This window comes from Saccopteryx bilineata, chromosome 2, assembly GCF_036850765.1.
Source record: "Saccopteryx bilineata isolate mSacBil1 chromosome 2, mSacBil1_pri_phased_curated, whole genome shotgun sequence".
Classification (NCBI taxonomy): domain Eukaryota; kingdom Metazoa; phylum Chordata; class Mammalia; order Chiroptera; family Emballonuridae; genus Saccopteryx; species Saccopteryx bilineata.
Window position 1 is genome coordinate 78938903 of NC_089491.1, and position 19294 is coordinate 78958196.

Genomic DNA, 19294 nt, shown 5'->3' on the forward strand with positions numbered 1-19294 from the left:
GCACTGCTAGTGAGTTAAAAAGGTGAAGTAAAAACCCCCCAAAATGCCACAAACATAGGTTTGAGTCCCAGATAAGATAATTTGTTTGTTATTGAGGTTTGAATGAGAGGAGATGTAAAGGAGAAAGGAAGAAATTAATATAGAGGGAGAAAAGAAAGAGAGAGAGAGAAAAAAAGAGGGAACCACTAAAAGAAGAAAAAAGAAAGGAGAGAGAGAGAGAGAGTTAAGGGTTTTGGAGTGCAACCCTCATAGAGAGAAAGGAAGAGAAGAGAAATGATAATGGGAGATGTAACACTTATGAGTAGTGTAGTTCAAGGAGAGGAGAGAGTAAGACCAGTAGAGAGTTAATCGGCCAAATTGGAGGAGGAAAAAAAAGTCTCAAGAATGAAGATAAGAGAAACAAACGAACAAATATAATAAAATGGGATAGGTTATAAAGTCTGCATATTATTCTTGATTTTGAGAGGTTATCTTCTTGCTTTTTCTTTTCTCTCCCTCTTCCTGGTCGGTGACTCTGTACCCCGGGTTCTGCCCCTTTGGCACGCTCAGGTAGAGGTTTGCAGTTGATAAGTCTCTATGGCAATGTCATGTATTGTGCTTTATTCTCGTTGGGAGTCGAGGCTCATTAGCATTTATAGGCTCCGACAGTGAGAGAGTCCGTGTTCCTGGAGCCTTTCTCCTAGTCTTTCCTTCCTCAATTAGTAGCCTGATAGTCCAGGTATGGGGTTGCTGCTGCCTCTGCCTGGATAGTAAGAGGCTCAAATTGCTGGCAACTCCCCACTCTATTTCCACTCAGCACAGGGCTCTGGGTAAGGCTCAGTCAGTCAGAGCTGCTAGCATAATCAGGCGGGCTTTCCGCCCACTCGAAGACCTCTGGCTCTGCCACTCTATCCGGTAACATAAGCGGGCGCCCACTTCCGGGGCGCTTGGAGGAGACTCTCACTCACTGTCTGCAACCAGGATATCCGGCCAGCAGTCTCACGCTCTGAGTGAAACCCCCAACCGCAGGGAAAAGTTGCAGCGTTGGAATTGAGTCTCGCTCCGTCCCCGTGTGCGGCTTTTGCAAGGCGCTGGGGCGGCCCGAGATTCCGCTTTGGCCCACACAAAGGCCCCTGACTCTGCCCCTCTCTGCGATAACACGGGCGCGCACTGCTGAGGCACTCGGAGGAATCGCTCACTCCTTATCTGCGCGCGCAAACCAGGATATGAGGCCAGCCGCGGTTCCCTCTGAGTGAAACAGCCTCCAGCACGGAAAATCTCCACCGTTGGGATTAGTTCTCACTCCCTCCCGTGCGTGGCTTTCCCAGGGTGCTGGGGCTGCCCAGAGACTCTGCCCTCAGCCCACAGAAAGGCCTCTGACCCTGCCTCTCCGTGGGGCAACACGGGCACCCACTTCCGCGGCTTAGGAAGAAATCTCTCTTCCACTAACTGCGCACCGACCAGGAGACCGGGTAAAATGGCCGCTCCGCTTGTCTTTCTTTGTTTGGGTTTGGCGCGAGTGTTAGCTTGTATTGCCCGGGTTGCCACAGGATCAGATTTTCCTCGGCTTGGATCTCTGAGCCACAGCCTGGTTCGGCCGTTTTTGCTGCGGGGGCCTGGATCTATTCACCCCCTTTGCCCGCCTCAGTTTCTATATTCACAGTTACCAGAGAAAGCCGCCCTGTTTAGGTTAGTGAGGAAGGCGGAGCATTTCTTACTCCCTATTTCCTTCGGGGTTTGGTTATATATTTAGCCAATTTTTCACTCAATCATACCTTTGGGTGTATTGCGAAGAATCTGGAAGCTCCAAGTATAGGTTTTTCTGTTTCTGGTTGAAGATCTTGTTGAGTTTTGGGGGAGATTTATCGGTATCGCTTCCTACTCCGCCATTACTCTGACGTCATCTCTCCACTGTGTTTTTCTGAACCATTTTGAGGGTATGTTATGTATGTTATGAACTTTATCTTCAAATATCTAAATATTTCCTTCTAAGAATTGGGATAGTCTCTCATATAAACACAATACAATTACCAACTTCAGTAAATTTTGGCTTTGATATTTGTTGCTTTTTAAAAATCAAATCTAACATTTATATTCTAACTTGGTCAGTTAATGAAATATTTTATGTTATTTATCCCTCCAATGCAGAATCTAGTTTAGGGTAGGATATTTTCTTTTACTTTATTATTTCTTAAGGTGAAACATTTATTTTATATTTTATTACATTGACATTTTGAGAAAAACAGAGAGAGAGACAGAGAGAGGGACAGACAGGAAGCGACAGGAAAAGAGAGAGATGAGAAGCATCAATTCTTCGTTGTAGTATCTTAGTTGTTCATTGCCTGCTTTCTCATATGTGCCTTGATCAGGGGGCTACAGCAGAGTGAGTGACCCTTTGCTCAAGCCAGTGACCTTGGGCTTAAGCCAGTGGACATGGGATCATGTCTATCGATTCCCATGCTCAAGCCGCATGAGCTGGCACTCAAGCCAGAGACCTCAGGGTTTTGAACCTGGGTCCTCTGCATCCCAGTCCAATGCTCTATCCACTGCTCCATTGTCTGGTCAGGCTACATTGACAGTTTTAAGGTATATATCTCTTCTCCCTAAACAAAAGCGGAATGGTCCTATGTTTGGAGTTGTGATATTGTCTCATATTACATTCTGGTTATACAATCTCAGTTGGGATATTTAATAGGTGATGCATGTCTTCTCAGGACATCATATCTGGAAACAAATACTGCCCTTTGGTGGTGATAACTTCCATCATTCTGTCAGGTGTCACTCAGTTTATTGACTGTATATGTAGTGTTCTCTTTTTGGCGGTAGCCGAGCAACCAAATGGCGCCAGGATTGGCCCACCATGAAAGCTGGACCGTCCACTAGTGGGCGGGAGGGACCAGGTTGACCAGCACTGCAAAAGTGGGTGGATTTATAAAAAGGTTCGCCATCATGGCTCTAGGCTGTATGACGTGTTGGGCCAAGGTTTTGGAAACTGCCAGTTGCTTGCTTGATAAATTTTGGATCAAGTAGAAATGTTGGGCTAATAAGGAAGGGAAGTTGTGATTTGCAGATGTTAAATGAGGAATATATATTCAGAGTATGTCTGAGATGAAGAGTGTTCTTGTATTCAATTTTTTCATAAGCCTTGGCTAGAGTTAGCTTGACAGATGGTGTTCCTTTCCCTCTGGCCACACCTTTTAGGGAGAGGTCTGGCCTGCATTTTAATGAACAGTGTCCTGGTTCTCTCGCATGCCTGCACTTTCAGCTGTCATGCTGTGTCACCAAGCTCTGTAGGCTCTCCTTTAACATTGGATCATCATGTGTGAATAAATGGGTGGAGAAGCTGAGGGGAGGATGTCCCGGCTTCCAGCCTATATAGGTGCCATTCCCTGTCCGGCCATGTCTGTTGTTGATTGGCTCCTGGCCTGGGAATGAAATGAGTGGGACCCTAACTGCAGGGCTTTGGAAACATACGTTTCCTTTTGGATAATGCACTTTCCCTCATTGTCCCTCCATTTCACCTGATATTTTCTGACATGTTCTTACTGTTTGGAGCAATTTAGAAAGTGTGTCTATATGTCTCATCATGGGAACCTCTCAACAGTAACCTTGTGTGCTAATCGAGGAGAGATTAATTCCATTTTACAGGTGAGGAATTAGGCAAAGAGAATAACTTTCCAAAGGGGAAACAGCTAGTAAGTGACAGAAGTAGGACTTCAACCTAGCTTTTCTGTCTCTCAGTTCCATACTCATTCAGCTTGGCCTTGAAAATTCAAAGGCTGAAGACAGCAAGTGAGTCCTTTACAAGTGGTCTAGGATAAGAAATTGATTGGGGGGGGGCTGGGTAGATTCCTCCCTAATTAGCATCTTCTGTGGGGCTTCACTGGAGGGTCTACGGTTTCTTTCTTTTTCTTTTTAAAGAGAGGCAGGGAGAGAGAGACAGAGAGACAGGAACATCGATCTGTTCCTGAATGTGCCCTGATCAAGGATTGAACTGGCAAGCCTTGCACTTCAGAATGATGCACCAACCAACTGAGCTATCTGACCAGGACTTAAGGTTTTTTTTTTTTTTTTTATGTATTGATTGATTTTTAGACAGAGAGGGGAAGGGGAAGGGGAAGGGGAAGGGGAAGGGGGAGGGAAATACTCATTTCTTGTTCCATTCAGTGGTGCATTCATTGGTTGCTTCCTGTGTGCTGTGACCAGGGATTGAACCCTCAACCTTGTCGTTTAGAGCAGTGTTTTTCAACCAGTGTGCCGTGAGACATGGTCAGGTGTGCTGTGGGGAAATTAAACATGGGTCCCCAAACTAAGGCCCGCCTGCTGGATACAGCCTGTGGAGGCTATTCATCCGGCCTGCCGCCAGCCGCCTCCATCTGAACATAAACATTCCCCTCACAATCCCTCCAGCTATCAGCGACAGGAAGAGTGGAAGCACAGGGAACACTTCCTGACCAATCACCTTCTAGGATTCATCCTGACCACTAGCAATGAACCAATAGTAAGCCGCCTCTCATCCATACCCAGGAAGGTCCCCGCTCGGGCTGCCCGCACTTGTCATTGTGTGGCCGCGGCGAGTAGTTGAAGCTGCTACTCCTCCCCATGGTCCCAATTTCTAATCCTGGTCAGGACTGGAGGTAAATGTTGCCACCACTAGATGAAGCCTCAGCCTCAGTGGTTATGTCTATCCTGATGGTGTATATAGACATTTGACCTTTTTCTTTTTAAAAGAGGCCCCCGCAGAGGGTGATATACAATGCATCACAATGCTTCACAATGTTATCTATCTTTAAAGCTAAAGTTTGCTGATCTTCCTTTGGACAGTTTTTGGTTATCTGTTGCCAAGGAGTTCCCCATTCTGGCTAACAAAGCTATTTTGACATTGCTCCCTTTTTCAACCACATATCTATGTGAGCTGAGCTTCTCAAGCTTGACTGCGATATAAAAACTAAAAACAGAGAGACTGAGAACTGTTGAGGAAGAGCTTCGTGTGTGTCTTTCTACCATTCCTGCCAGGATATCCCTTTTGTGTTCATTGAAACAGGCCCAGGTTTCACACTAAGTGAGTATAAATACATTTAGAAACTATATTATTAACTATATGTATAATATGTACTGTGTTAGAGTGTCATTTTGTGTCATTTTGGTAGGTGGTGTGCCCCAGGATTTTGTAAATGTAAAAAATGTGCCGCAGCTCAGAAAAGGTTGAAAATCACTGGTTTAGAGACTATGCTCTAACTCAGTGGTCCCCAACCCCCGGGCCGCGGACCGGTACTGGTCCGTGGGCCATTTGGTACCGGTCCGCAGAGAAAGAATAAATAACTTACATGATTTCTGTTTTATTTATATTTAAGTCTGAACGATGTTTTATTTTCAAAAAATGACCAGATTCCCTCTGTTACATCTGTCTAAGACTCACTCTTGATGCTTGTCTCGGTCACGTGATACTTTTATCCGTCCCACCCTAAAGTCCGGTCCGTGAAAATATTTTCTGACATTAAATCAGTCCGTGGCCCAAAAAAGGTTGGGGACCACTGCTCTAACTGACTGACCTAACCGGCCAGGTTGGTATACTTTTTGATGTGAAAGAAAGGCTGAGGTCACTCTGTGTCCTCAGGGAGAAGCAGACCCAGGAAGTATGTCCTAAACCCCAGGGTTACCCCAATGACAATTAGGAAAAACTATTCTATTCAGCCTCACTGTGGTTGATGAAGCAGAGCAGGAAAGATGTTCTGTTCTCCGTGTCTTTATTTTGGACTTCCTCACATGATCTCCCTTATCTGAGCTGATGGGCTCTCTTTGGGGAAGGTAGGAGGGAGAGAGAGTTAGTTCTCTGGCTGTGGTTCACAGGGGAGGCTCTGGCCCTGGGCACAGCAGATGGAGCCTGTGGGAGCCTGTGCTTGCTCGCCTCGGCAGGTGCAGGTCTGCCATGGGTTCTGACCTCTACCTGGCACCTGTTCCTTTTATTGCCTCCGTATGTTAGGATCTCACCTTGTATGAGTATTTCCAGACTTCCTCTGGCCCAGGGCCATGTTGGAATCATCAGCAGTGATGTTGAGGGGGACCTGTGTGATGGGCAGTTGAGGAGACGGTCTGAGGTCAGAGAACCACACAGCTGCTGCTTCTGCAAGCTTCACTGGTCTGAAGTGCGGCTCCAGAAAGGCTGCAGTCTGACTGTATTCTCCTCTCACATATTTCCTATTGCACATTTGTTTTGTTAATTTGTTTAAGGCTCCATGAGCTTGGAATTTTCAAGTAATAGCCCTATTTATTTATTTATTTATTTATTTATTTATAAAGGAAAACAATGGCCATCTCGTGCGGTGGTGCTTCAAGGCACATACCAGCTACCCATTATCAGTCAGTCCAGGGCCATTGAGTCAGGAGTTTTGGGGGAAACGGTGGACCTTGAAATTAAAGGCAGAATGTTACCTGTGTGTATAAATCCATTCTTCCAAGAAGTTTCCACCGCTTTCTGCAGATTCTCATAGTTATTTGACAGCCCTTCTCCAAAGCATGGCCTCCAATATGTTTTTCCCACTTTCCGTTGGAGGACTAGCTTTTTTTTTTTTTTTTTTGTATTTTTCTGAAGCTGGAAACGGGGAGAGACAGTCAGACAGACTCCCGCATGCGCCCGACCGGGATCCACCTGGCACGCCCACCAGGGGCAACGCTCTGCCCACCAGGGGACGATGCTCTGCCCCTCTGGGGCGTCGCTCTGCCGCGACCAGAGCCACTCTAGCGCCTGGGGCAGAGGCCAAGGAGCCATCCCCAGTGCCCGGGCCATCTTTGCTCCAATGGAGCCTCTGCTGCGGGAGGGGAAGAGAGAGACAGAGAGGAAGGAGGGGGGGTGGAGAAGCAAATGGGCGCTTCTCCTATGTGCCCTGGCCGGGAATCGAACCCGGGTCCCTCGCACGCCAGGCCGACGCTCTACTGCTGAGCCAACTGGCCAGGGCTGGAGGACTAGCTTTGCCTGTCATCTGTTTCTTTTTCTTTTTTCTTTATTATTATTACTTTTTTGAGACAGAGAGTCAGAGAGAGGGATAGATAGGGACAGACAGGAACAGAGAGAGATGAGAAACATCAGTCATTAGTTTTTCATTGCGACACTTTAGTTGTTCATTGATTGCTTTCTCATATGTGCCTTGACCGCAGGCCTTCAGCAGACCGAGTAACCCCTGCTCAAGCCAGCGACCTTGGGTCCAAGCTGGTGAGCTTTGCTCAAACCAGATGAGCCCGCACTCAAGCTGGCAACCTCGGGGTCTCGAACCTGGGTCATCTGCATCCCAGTCCAACGCTCTATCCACTGCGCCACTGCCTGGTCAGGCTGTCATCGGTTTCTAAACCTTTTAATTTGTGGAAGAGTCCAAGAGAATAGCCCTTGAAAATGGCCTCTCCTGACTGCAGGGTTTCAGGTCTTCCTTCCCTTCCCCCCAGCTCCCCTCGTGGTTTCCTGAGCAGAGCTCTGTGCCAGGACGGCTCTCTCCCCGATTTGTGTCAGGCTCGGGACTAGGTGCTGTGCACGCTTCTCTTCATTTATTTTTTGTGAGTCGGTGGTAGACATTAACTAACATGTTCCAACTGTGAAACAAAAGAACTGGAACTACAATGTCAAATCTGCCACATTGAAGAGCAGTGTTCTTTTAAGACAGTCGAGGTATAAAAACACCAACTGTCATTTTTTTAGTACCCAGCAATGAGATATTCTCCAGTCTGGCTCCCCCTTGTTCACCTTACAGTGCCTAAAGTCACCCCAGAGCTGAGGCAGTGCCCCCCGCCCAGCTCATCTTCTAGGAGAGGCAGAGAGCTCCCTTGCTCTTTGGGGAATAAAGGCAGAGCTCTCAGAATGTGCTCGATCCCCATTTGCTGGGTTCTTCATTCCTGCTCAGCTGAGAGCTCTTCTGAAGTGAAGTCCAGACACTGACTCCAGCACTCAGCTGGAGAAAGAAAAGTAGCAAAAGTGAAGCGGTAGCAAGCAGACCCCATCTGTTATCTGACTTTTAAAATTAGGAATAATAACTAAGTAATCATAATTCAAGGTATTTTTAGTGTGGTCACATTGGCATGAAAAGTATAAACCTTAAGGCTCAGGGATTTTCATTCTGGGAGTGTAATTTGTGTGCGGTGCTATGAATATTGTCAGTTAGAAAAATACATTGCAGTGGCTGTTCTCTGCTAGCATTCCGAGATGGTAAAGGTGTTTGTTATCCTGCCAAGCCCCTTCGTCCTTCTGTGATAACCGTGTAAAGAAAGGCTAAAACCTGGGAGCCCCCTGAACTACAGGTTGCAGACGGACTCCACGGAAAGGCACCTGGCCCCCAGCGTGGCCGTGTGGCCCTTAGTGCGTGAACCATTGCTTTCTGCTGCCCTCGTGACGCAGCGATGCCACAGTGGTCAGGAAGGTGTGGCTTGAGCCTCTCCTTTGCCACATTTTCACCTCTCCATATATCCCATTTCTTACTTTTTTCCAGCAGTTGTGTAGGCTGGTGGTGAAAGCAGGTGTGTGCAGGAGGCACAGGAGCTCTAAGTTTTCTTGGGTCAAAGGCATGCTATTCTCCGAGGAAGTATTTTGCAGTGCAAAGCACAAGTCACTGACTCTCTGAGATGGGACTTTGTGACCATGGGAAAGTTACTGGCCCTCCTCTTTCAAACATGATTACATCATTCAGAGTAAGGGAGCCAAAGTAGATCAGGCAGTTACCGTTGTCACTGGCACATGGGCATTCAAGAAGTATGTGACCCTTTTTCCTGGCCCCTGACCTCCCTAAATACCCCCAATCCAAGTAGAACCTTCTGACTTGATGCAAGTAGAGTGAGAACATTAGCCTGTCTCTTCAAACATAGTTCTGTGCTTAAAAATACATCTCTACTTCTGGAAATGGACAGATAATTTTGGGGTATGTGCATATCTGTGTGTGTGTGTATTATGTGTGTAAGTATGCTTAAGTCCAGGTCCCACCTAATGAGATACAGTTGACTTGGTGACTTTAAACCTTTTGCCTCTGATTTGGTGATGTTAAAGTGAGAGAAGATAGAATAACAACATATATTGGAAGGTAGAAACCTCAGCAGCTTGTTTGGGGGATTTTTTTTTTTTTTTTTTATGAGTAGCTTCAATTTCCACCAAAAAGTTCTGAGTAGATTTTGTCTAGCCTGTTGGGCACTAACTGTTAATGGGGTAAGTTTTGCCAGTTGTGCTTTTATAGATTTTCCATGGGAAACAAGACTTTGCATAGGTTGCCAACTAAGAATTGATCTCAAATCCAATTCCATTAGAGAAGCTTTAGAATTTTTAGAAGTAGTACTCACTCTAGCACAGTGGTTCTCAAACTTTTTGAAGTCGGGCACATTTAAAATCTACAAATAATTGTAGGCTCACTATATACAAATTTCTGAGAAATATGTTACAATATTGATAATTAATTCATATATTAAAGAAAAAATATAAAGTCCAAGTGTGCTTTTATGGTAATTAAATGAAATAAATATGACAAAATTAAATTTATTCTGACATTAAAAAAATTTTTATGTTACATTTTTTGAGTTATGCTTTTTAGAGTTTGTGAAAAAGAGGGGTTAAAAAATAAAAGACAAAAAAGTTATCTTTCTATACATATAGATACATTCTTAGTAAGATTTAGTAAATTTGGCAGGTCCCAGTGCAAATGTGTTAAGTTTTTTCATTCTTATGTTTATGAGAAACATGAGCCTGATGTGTTCTAGCGATTTCTTCAATGTTTGGGCATAATTTGAAAGGCAAACTCTCATTTCCTTGTCAATACATTGAAGGATTCCTCTCTTTTTACTCTTAATTGTGTTGAGGGTAGAAAATCCTAATTCACATAAATAGGATGTTGAAAATTGTAGTAAAATGTTCAAAGCTTTTTTAGATATAACCACATATTCTTTTATAGAAATCCAAAAGGCTTCAAGAGACAATTCCTTATGTTTAATCACCAATCCAAAACCCCCACCATACATATCATCTTAACTTTACACCAAACAAGGGATAGAAGAAACTTGCCTCCAGTCTTTCCGGGGAACATGGGGGGTAGTGTAGACAATCCAGCACCACAGCTTAACAGCCTTTTGCAACCTAATCATGCAAGTGAGTTGGGGGGTTGGGCAGACTGTCAGCTTACAGCCAATTCCCCACACCTCTGTCCCCCCAAAATCTAAACTCCAAAAACCCTGTTGGTTTTTTGGTCCTCAACAGGCACACATGTCTCTGGAATACCACAGGGTGCACCTGGAAATCTTCTGGGCACTTTGAGAATCACAGCTCTAGCACATCATATGGCAATATATGTAATACCAGCTGTTTATAAAATTTATTTTTAGTTACTTCTACAAAATTAACCCCCCTCATGCCTTTGTCCAAACTGTAAAAAACTGCATCAAAGTTCAGGCTTTTACAGAGGACTTAGGGTCAAGTTCGTAAGACCTTTAGAACCTGAGGATTGTGTAGTATTGGGGTGACCGGGAGCCAGGAGACCTATGTTCCAGCCCTAGTTCTATCTTTCATGAAATGTGTGATCCCGACCAAGTCACAAGCCATTCTGGTTCTCAGATTGTGCAGTTGTTAAATAAGGATGGGGGGGGGGGTTGTATGTATATGTTCTCTAAAATCTTACCATGTCTTAATTTCAATGAATTATTATACCTTTAGGATAGAAAAGAAATTTCTACAGTTTTCTCCTAAAATTGTGATATTCTTTAGAACCATGTAGCATGGGGTGGTTCTGAAGAATCATTTGGGAAAAATGAGATTCAAAAACCAAGACACTGATTTCTGGCAGGCTGGCCCAATATCCATGCCATGTTAAGTGGCTTCTCTGGTTATAGATTCAAAGAGCATTTGTAGTTTGCCTTAAACCTATTTCCCCCCATTTATCAAGTTTTCATTTTTGCAGCCATCCTCGGTAAGGCCCACCTTGTGCATACACCTGGGACCAAGTTTTCCAGGTTAGTGAAGTTCTGTAGTCCTGTTCACTGGCACTGATTTGGACATTCAGGTGCTTCCTTGAGTATTTCTTTTTCTGTATGTTCTGTTGTAGACCACTGTTTATAGGCTACCTGCAATGGAATTACCTGGAGGTGCTTGATAAAGGTATGGGTTGCTGGATCATATCCCATTCTTACCAGAGCCAAGACTCTTAGGGTAAGGTGTAAAAATCCTGATTTTTAGCCAGCTTCACAAGTTACTCAATTTAATCAGCCTTAGAATCACTGTCTTTGGTAATTGGGGCTATACCTTTGTTCATGTTCTCAGGATCTAACATATAACTTGAATTTAATGAATATTTTTTGAACAAACAAATCAGTACATGAATGGGTGAATATATAGCAGTTAACTGGAAAGCTATAAAATATCTTTACCAGCCCATTTATAACCAAAGGCTCTGAAATATTTATGAAATGAATGAATGCTGCTGATAAGGTGATGGAAGTAGTTTTTTCATTCATAAACTTCTAACGTACTACCTTTCATTTCAATATAGTCTTTCCAAAACTGTATAGCAGTATTAGAATGTCATTGGGTATATGTTGAATGTTACTAGACACTGCTCTGGTTGTGCACAGCTGTCTTTAACCTCGTATTCAGAAACACAGCCCTGCCTTGGCGAGCAGCTTGGAGGAAAGCATGTGCATGGAGTTTCGGGGTTGAGAGTCCAGCTGGACTGACGGGGATGGGCAGAATGTCACGGGTGGTAAGCAGCGAAAGGCACAGGTCCTCTGGCCCCTTGCTTTTATCTTGTTGTTTTAAGAACTTTGTGGCGGTTGTGTAACACTAGAACCTAGAGACTAGGCAAGAGCAAAGATGCACTAATTAAATAAATTACTGCTAATTAGCAAGTTAATCTGGAAGCCAAATGTTTCTTCAGTTTGTTATAAAATGATGATGTAGCTTCAGGGGCTTTCAAATCCCATAAGGCACAGGAAGGATAAGAAGTAGAAGTTGGTTGAAACCCGGTGTCTGCCTGCTGTTTACAGTCAAGGCAGGGCTGGCCTGGGGTCATTTCGTCATCATGCCCTGTTTTGGGTGATCAGGACGGTTTACTTGTTCAGGAACTTGGGAATTCAGAGTATTCATCCAGTCAGAATGATGGGAAGGGAAGGGAAGGGAAGGGAAGTAGCCATGAACTTAGTATGTGATCTTTGATAGCATTCAAAAGTGCAGAGCCTATGTGTGCTGTGATTGCTTGATCGTCTAGTTTAATGTTATGCACAGTGACGGTGATTCTGTAGAGGGCTGGAGGAGAACTGAAATGATCTTTAGCCTTATGAATTTTTGGAAACTATTCTGCTAATAAAGCAAGCCTAAAAAGGTAAGATGTACAAATTTAATAGGTAATAATGTAATGTAAACACAGCAGATTCTTCACCATGTCATACTTCTAAGTAATTCTGTTTTGGTAGTATATTTTGTTTTTTAAAAAATAATACTAAAATGTCAGTCATTTGTTTTTCAGAGTGCAGGATAGATACTATTCAGTTCTGTTCCCCTAAAATTTACAGTAACACCTTTCAAACAATCAATGCTTTGATGTTCTTAATATGAATGGTTTTTCTAGTCTTCTGGGTCTCAGTTTTTTTCATGTCTAAAATCAAGTTTTTTTGTTGTTGTTGTTTTTAACCACAAATTGGTATTGGAGGCCTCTTTTAGCTTTAATTGTTAGATTCTGTATAAGAGACTATGTTTTCCAAATGGATAATCAGTTTAATTAAGTTCACACTTTACCTTTTAGGTTTCTTTACATCCATAATTGATTCCTAATATTTCTTCTTTAAAAAAAAAATTCCTGCCTCTATTGCCTATTGCTAAGATTTATTGAAAATGTATTCTGCAGTTTAAGTTGTGGTAGAAAAGTTCTGAACATCAAGTTCAACTTAGATTTTAGATAAACTGTATATATTTAAAAGTTGGGCCACGGGCTCTTTTATCGGTTCCATGAAAACTGTCAATGGTGGATTTCTGTGTCGTGTGCTATGCGCCACACTCCCCGAGCCCCCACCTGACCTCAGTGCAGTGACAATGGCTGTGTAAGAGGCTCTTCTTGGGTGAAATAGTGAAGAGAAATGGAGTCTGTGCGTCCCAGGCCTCTGGCAACGTTAGCCATGGCTTATTCCTGGTCTTCCCATGGAAGATGTGTGTGTCATTGGGGAGACCATTGAATATGTCTTGGGCTTTGCTTACTCATCAGTAAAATGAGAGGGGTAAAGGGGGTATGCATCAACCTAGATGACCTAATGCTGACCTTGAGTGCTTCAAGTTACCAGAGTATCTTCTAAGTTGTCAAAGAAATATACTAGCTATAGATTGAGTATAACATGAGCTTGAATTCTAACTCACTAAAAACTGGTACTCCAAATGTGGAATAAAATAGTGCTCACACTAGGTCTGTAAGATGGTATGGGTATGTAGAGATGTAGGAAAAAATATTAGAACTTAATATTTCTATATTTTTATCAAACTTAAAAACCATGTTCTTATATTTGATATAATAGGATGCATATAGTTTATAAATGCAAATATCAGAGGCTTGCATGCTGAAAGGTTTTTACTGATTGGGATTTGTATTCAGAGTTAGATCACTGGGATATATTTATACCTCTTTTTACCCAAAATATGTACTTTGATATAACATTCCAGTGTCTGTTATGCGTCAGGATCTTACTCCTTTCATTTGGGAAAGATTATGATACAGAATAATTGTTTGGGTGTGTTCAATTTAGCAAAACTTTATTGACTACTGTGTATCTTGGGGTGTGTTGAGAGGGGAGTGGGTTTTAAGGATATAGTTCTTGTCTTCATACCATGTAGTTAAAATAAAAACAACAGCTTACATGTTCTGACACCCTCTCTTGCTCAGGTCTTCATGTTCACCTTGGCATGGGTGTATTTGGTGGACGTTGGCTATCAGAATTGCTCCTGCTGCTATCTCTCTTGCTGTCCTTTTCTGGGGTTGTTGTAATGTAAACCCACCAAACAAGACTTCTGGATGCTCTGTAGATGGAAAATATCCTGGAGAAAATGAAACTCTGTCACACTGATGTTCATATCAGCTGGGCTGGTAACAGTGCTGGTCAATCAGTGTTTTGAATAGCACCCCTAAGCATACGATCTTGGGTTCTTTGGGGCCTTAAACATCCTTAATTCTAAACCATTTTCCACTGACCTGCACAAACATATTACTATTTTCTGTACTTTTTCTGAAGGTTAGCTTTTTTTATTATTATTATTTTTGTTTTTACAGAGACAGAGAGAGAGTCAGAGAGAGGGATAGGGACAGATAGGAACGGAGAGAGATGAGAAGCATCAATCATTAGTTTTTCGTTGTGACACCTTAGTTGTTCATTGATTGCTTTCTCACATGTGCCTTGAACACGGGCCTTCAGCAGACTGAGTGATGCCTTGCCTTGCTGGAGCCAGTGACCTTGGGTCCAAACTGGTGAGATTTTACTCAAACCAGATGAGCCCATGCTCAAACTGGTGACCTTGGGGTCTTGAACCTGGGTCCTCTGCATCCCAGTCCGACGCTCTATCCACTGCACTACCGCCTGGTCAGGCTGAAGGTTAGCTTTTTTTATTTCCCAGTCTAAACCTGGAAGAGCTTTGCTTTGTAAAGCAGAGCGGTTGGCTTATTGCTGGCTTTAGGGCTGCTCCCTATTGACAATAGCATTTTTCATTGTGTCAGCCTCAGAAACATTCATATTTTGTTATGGCTTTGAAATTTATTTGATAATATTTTTCTGGGCTTTTTTAAATAATGATTTTCTTGGCAAAAACATTTTTGTTGTAGGGTTGAGCATCATTTCAGGGCTGTTTCCAGAAAGATTTTAGTAAAAGTTTAAGAACTTTACCACATAAAACATTATTTCATCTATGAATTTATAGGGAAAATATCAATGAAAGGGTTAGCCTAACACAGTGGTAGTCAACCTGGTCCCTACCGCCCACTAGTGGGTGTTCCAGCTTTCATGGTGGGCGGTAGCGGAGCAACCAAAATATAAATAAAAAGATAGATTTAACTATAGTAAGTTGTTTTATAAAGATTTATTCTGCCAAACTTAGTGAAAATCCGACATAAAAGGCTTGGTAAGTAATTATTATTATATGCTTTAATTTGCTGTAACTCTGCTTTATAAATTTTATAAAGTAAAGTTACTTCCCTACTTTATAAATCACCATTACTGTGGAACTGGTGGGTGGTTAGAAAATTTTACTACTAACAGAGATACAAAAGTGGGCGGTAGGTATCAAAAGGTTGACTAACATGGGCCTAACATGAATTAATGAATATCATTTTTGTGTTTCTAGCACCTCTGAAATAGATTCCCCCATTCTACCTCGTTGGCACTCAGTAGAGAGCTTTTAAGTCTTGATTCTGCTACTAACTGTTATGAGTTGGGTGGATTCCTTAAATGTTTCTAGGTATTTTTCTTTAGGGCTGAGTACTAAGGTTATGCTAGTTTTGTCATTCTGTTTTCTCCTAACCTGTGGCTTGGTTGGTCTGTGGTTTGTTTAGTGCCCTGTAATGTCTCCTGTGCAAGGCACAGAGAAGATGTCTTTGGACGCTTCAGTCAGACAGCAGGGTCTGACCCCAGGCGCTCCTCTGGTGCTGGGACTTACAGAAATGAGCAGCGTGGCAGCAATTCTTCCCATGGGGCTTGCGGCAGGGTCCTGCACAGAGAAGGATGTGTGTGCTCTTGCATTACGGTGTGGTGAAGGCTTCCGTGGGGAAGGAAGCACAGGGTCCAAAATGAGTACTTGTTTTAGTGTCTGTAATTAGCAAGAAGTGGAAAATGAAAGAGGTGGTGAGATGAGCACCCAGCCATCAGGAGGTGCACAGTTCCTGCCTTCACTGAGCACCTAGTCAGGCAGCCAGCTGGGCAGGGAACCCAGCCGGGGTTTGGCTGGTCTCTGTCATCTTCCTGGAATTTCTCTTGGACTCAGATGTAATGCCCATGAGGGTTAAGGAACAAGGGGGAAAAATGAGTGGCCCACCGAAGGTTTTGTAAGGATTTCTTGGCTGTTCTGGACTCCAGTAGAGGAGTATTACTGGAAGCTTTGGAGGGATAAAAGTTGCTCTTTCTTTCTAGACAATAGCTGCCAGGTATCAATCAGCTCATGGCAGCAAGTAACTGAGGTCCCGAATGCAGGGCTGTTACATGTGGGCACGAGTGCTGAGGCATTCAAGCACGGTGACACTCAAGCTTTGCTTCCTCAGCACAAAGTTTGTTTGTCTTATTTCTTGTCCTCTTGCTATACTTTCTGCAGAATATTTCCATACTTGGGGTTGGATCTTGGGGGGCGGGTATGCATGCATGTGCAGGTGGTTGTGAGTGGAGTGCTAATGATGACGTTTTAAAACAATTTTAGTTCTTTAAAAAGAGGTATGTAGCACAGACAAGACAACCTTGGATTTAGAATCCTAAACTACATTTTGTCACTATATTTCTAGATTTTAGCACAGAAGTTGCCACTGTGGGTAGTGTGGAAATGTTAAAAAATGGATGGATGATCTATGTCATGAATAACTTGCCTAAGTTAATTGGAATTCTCAACGTTTGATTTCATAACAAAACTTCTTTCTTTCCAGTGTTAAATATTTTGTTCAGCTGAACTCTGTGTGTGAGGAGAGCCGTGGCGCACGACAGCACAGCCTAGCCCAGACACTTCCCTCCACTCTCCACACGACAGCACAGCCTAGCCCAGACACTTCCCTCCACTCTCCACACGACAGCACAGCCTAGCCCAGACACTTCCCTCCACTCTCCACACGACAGCACAGCCTAGCCCAGACACTTCCCTCCACTCTCCACACGACAGCACAGCCTAGCCCAGACACTTCCCTCCTCTCGCACGTTGATCGTCATGCTGGAGAACGACCTGCTTTACTGTGGGAATTATGCCACAGTACAACTTCCAGCCTTGTAGTCGTTTCTACAAAGGAAATTAGATATTTTCTCTTGGTGCAGGAAGATCAGTTTTTCATTGTGCAAGTTTACTAGCCATAGAGTTAATAACTCATACCAATTCAATTCTTTAACCTGTATTGGAAAACAATTCAAAGTGAACATGAACTTCAAATACTGTTTCTCGTATGTCCAGTGAACTGGCACTAGTTACTGTATTCTTGGGACAGTCTTTAAAGTGAAAACCAAAATTTAGACTAGTGGTCTCTATAGTTGAAGCTGTTGCCGGCACTACTTTTCCTGAGTGACTTTTTTCATTGACATAAATTCATAATGGCTTCTGTAATATGTTAGACACTAGAGCAAAAAAGGTCTTAAATCACTTTGTACATGGGAATGTGTTGTTACTGCTAAGTTCCTTATTTTGTTTAAGGTAGAATACCTGCTCTATGTTGCTGATTGCCCAGAAGGAAAAAGAATTCAAAAGATGAACTGAGTAGATGTAGTATTTCTTGCTAAATGGTCTCTTCTGCAGTAGGTGTGTCTTCTGAGAAGAACTGAAGTTGTTGGGTGAAGCTTGCAGTAAATTGTGGCATTTTGGTTTGATAGCTTTAGGACGTGAAAACAAACATTGGTGGTTAATTCAGCTTATGTTATATTTTAGCCACACAGGTAAGACCATATCTTAGCTTTAGCCATGTACTTTATTAATGAAGATTACTGCTTGAATTAGCATTGCTGGTAAATGGAAAATGATTAGGTGATGATTATCAGATTCAGGCCCAAATAGATCATTTTTGAATTCCCAGTTTTACGTCAGAGCTGTTTTGGAACCCTGGGAACCTCTTCTGAATCCCTGCCTATAGATTTTAGGCAGTCCTTGTTGCTGTTTATTATCTGTTGATATGACTGTGTTCTTTACTTAGTTGTGCACTCCTAAAGCCAGGAACTGTGTTGTAACATCTCTGAAAAATGAATTTATATAAAGAGAATTCCACAGGGGCCTTCTTAAGGACAAAGAAATAGTCAAAATAAGTTGCTCTTTGGTTTGAGTCCTGTCTCATTCACTTACTAGCTATGAGTCTTTTGGCAAGTGTTTTTTCTTTTATTTATTTATTTATTTTTAGATTTTATTTATTCATTTTAGAGAGAGGAGACAGAGAGAGAGAGAGAGAGAGAGAGAGAAGGGAGGGAGGAGCAGAAAGCATCAACTCCCATGTGTGCCTTGACCAGGAAAGCCTGGGGTTTCGAACCGGCAACCTCAGTGTTCCAGGTCAATGCTTTTACCCACTGTGCCACCACAGGTCAGGCAAGTGTTTTCTCTCTTATTAGCCTCAGCTTTCTTATGAGTGGGATAATAACCTCAGAATTTATTGTAAATATATCCAAATCAACTGCAGTGGGTGTTTTGAGGGAGTCAGAGAATGTATGCATGCACCTAGTACAGTGACAGTGTGTGTGGTACCAGCAGGTGCCCAGATGGTAGTTATTACTCATATCATTATTACCATTAAACTAGATCAAAGACTTGATTTCCATTCCTCTATGAAGCTTACCTTTTGATCTTAAAGCACTGATGTCATTGGACTGATGTTTTTGAAGATATCCCAGAGAAACCCTTATTATTTTCTCGTTTCCCGGCACGTTTTTTAGGCTGGTATCAAAGAAGTCATTGTGCTATTGGGTATTCATTTGTTTACTCATCCACTATAGAAATATTTTATCTAGTGCTTGCTGCACATGATGCCTGAGACAGAGAGCTAGAGATATGAAAATAAACAAAGCAGAGCATTTCCCAGTCCTAACGGAGCATCTTAGTAACAGTAGAGACTGACGGCAACAACAACAAAAAAGAAATCAAGTAAATAAAAGTATAGTAGTTGTAAAAATGCCATAAAGAAAACAAATGATGAGGTGAGAAGAGTTGGAGTAATAGAAAACTACTTTGGACAAGGTAGTGACAATGGCCCTTTGAGGTGACATATAGCTGAGACTTAAAATAAGGTAATTCCAGCCTTGGCCGGTTAGCTCAGTTGTAGAGCATCATCCCGAAATGACAAGTTTGTGGGTTCAATGTCCAGTCAGAGCACATATGGGAAGCAACCAGTGAATGCACAAGTAATGTAGAACAACAGATGAATGCTTCTCTCTCTCTCTCTCCCCTTCCCCCTTCCTCTGTCTCTCAACGTAAAAATAAGTAAATGAAATGAGCGGGTGCCATCATATCCTTCTTTGTGGACTTGAGAGACCAGAACAATGGCCTCTTTGCTTTGTGGGCTCAGCCTGAACCACCAGCCTCCACTGAGGTTACCCTGTGAGGGTAAATGGGCCTCCCTTCAGCTAAGTGGCCAACCTTTCCTCATTAGAGTGCTCCCACCAGTCGCCCCTCCCCATC

General features: G+C 42.9%; 1 protein-coding gene across 2 annotated transcripts in view; it reads left to right on the plus strand.

Moving 5' to 3' along the window:
• The window catches only part of SH3GL2 (SH3 domain containing GRB2 like 2, endophilin A1), a 275024-nt gene that overhangs the window by 64256 nt on the left and 191474 nt on the right, over window positions 1–19294 (plus strand). Inside the window, exon 1 of one of the 2 annotated variants that reach the window (XM_066257316.1) lies at window positions 10923–10944. The exons of the other annotated variant lie outside the window; for it this stretch is intronic. The gene's annotated coding sequence lies outside the window, so the exon portion shown is untranslated. Of the gene's footprint in view, window positions 1–10922; window positions 10945–19294 lie in introns of those variants that run through there. 2 annotated transcript variants of the gene reach the window in all.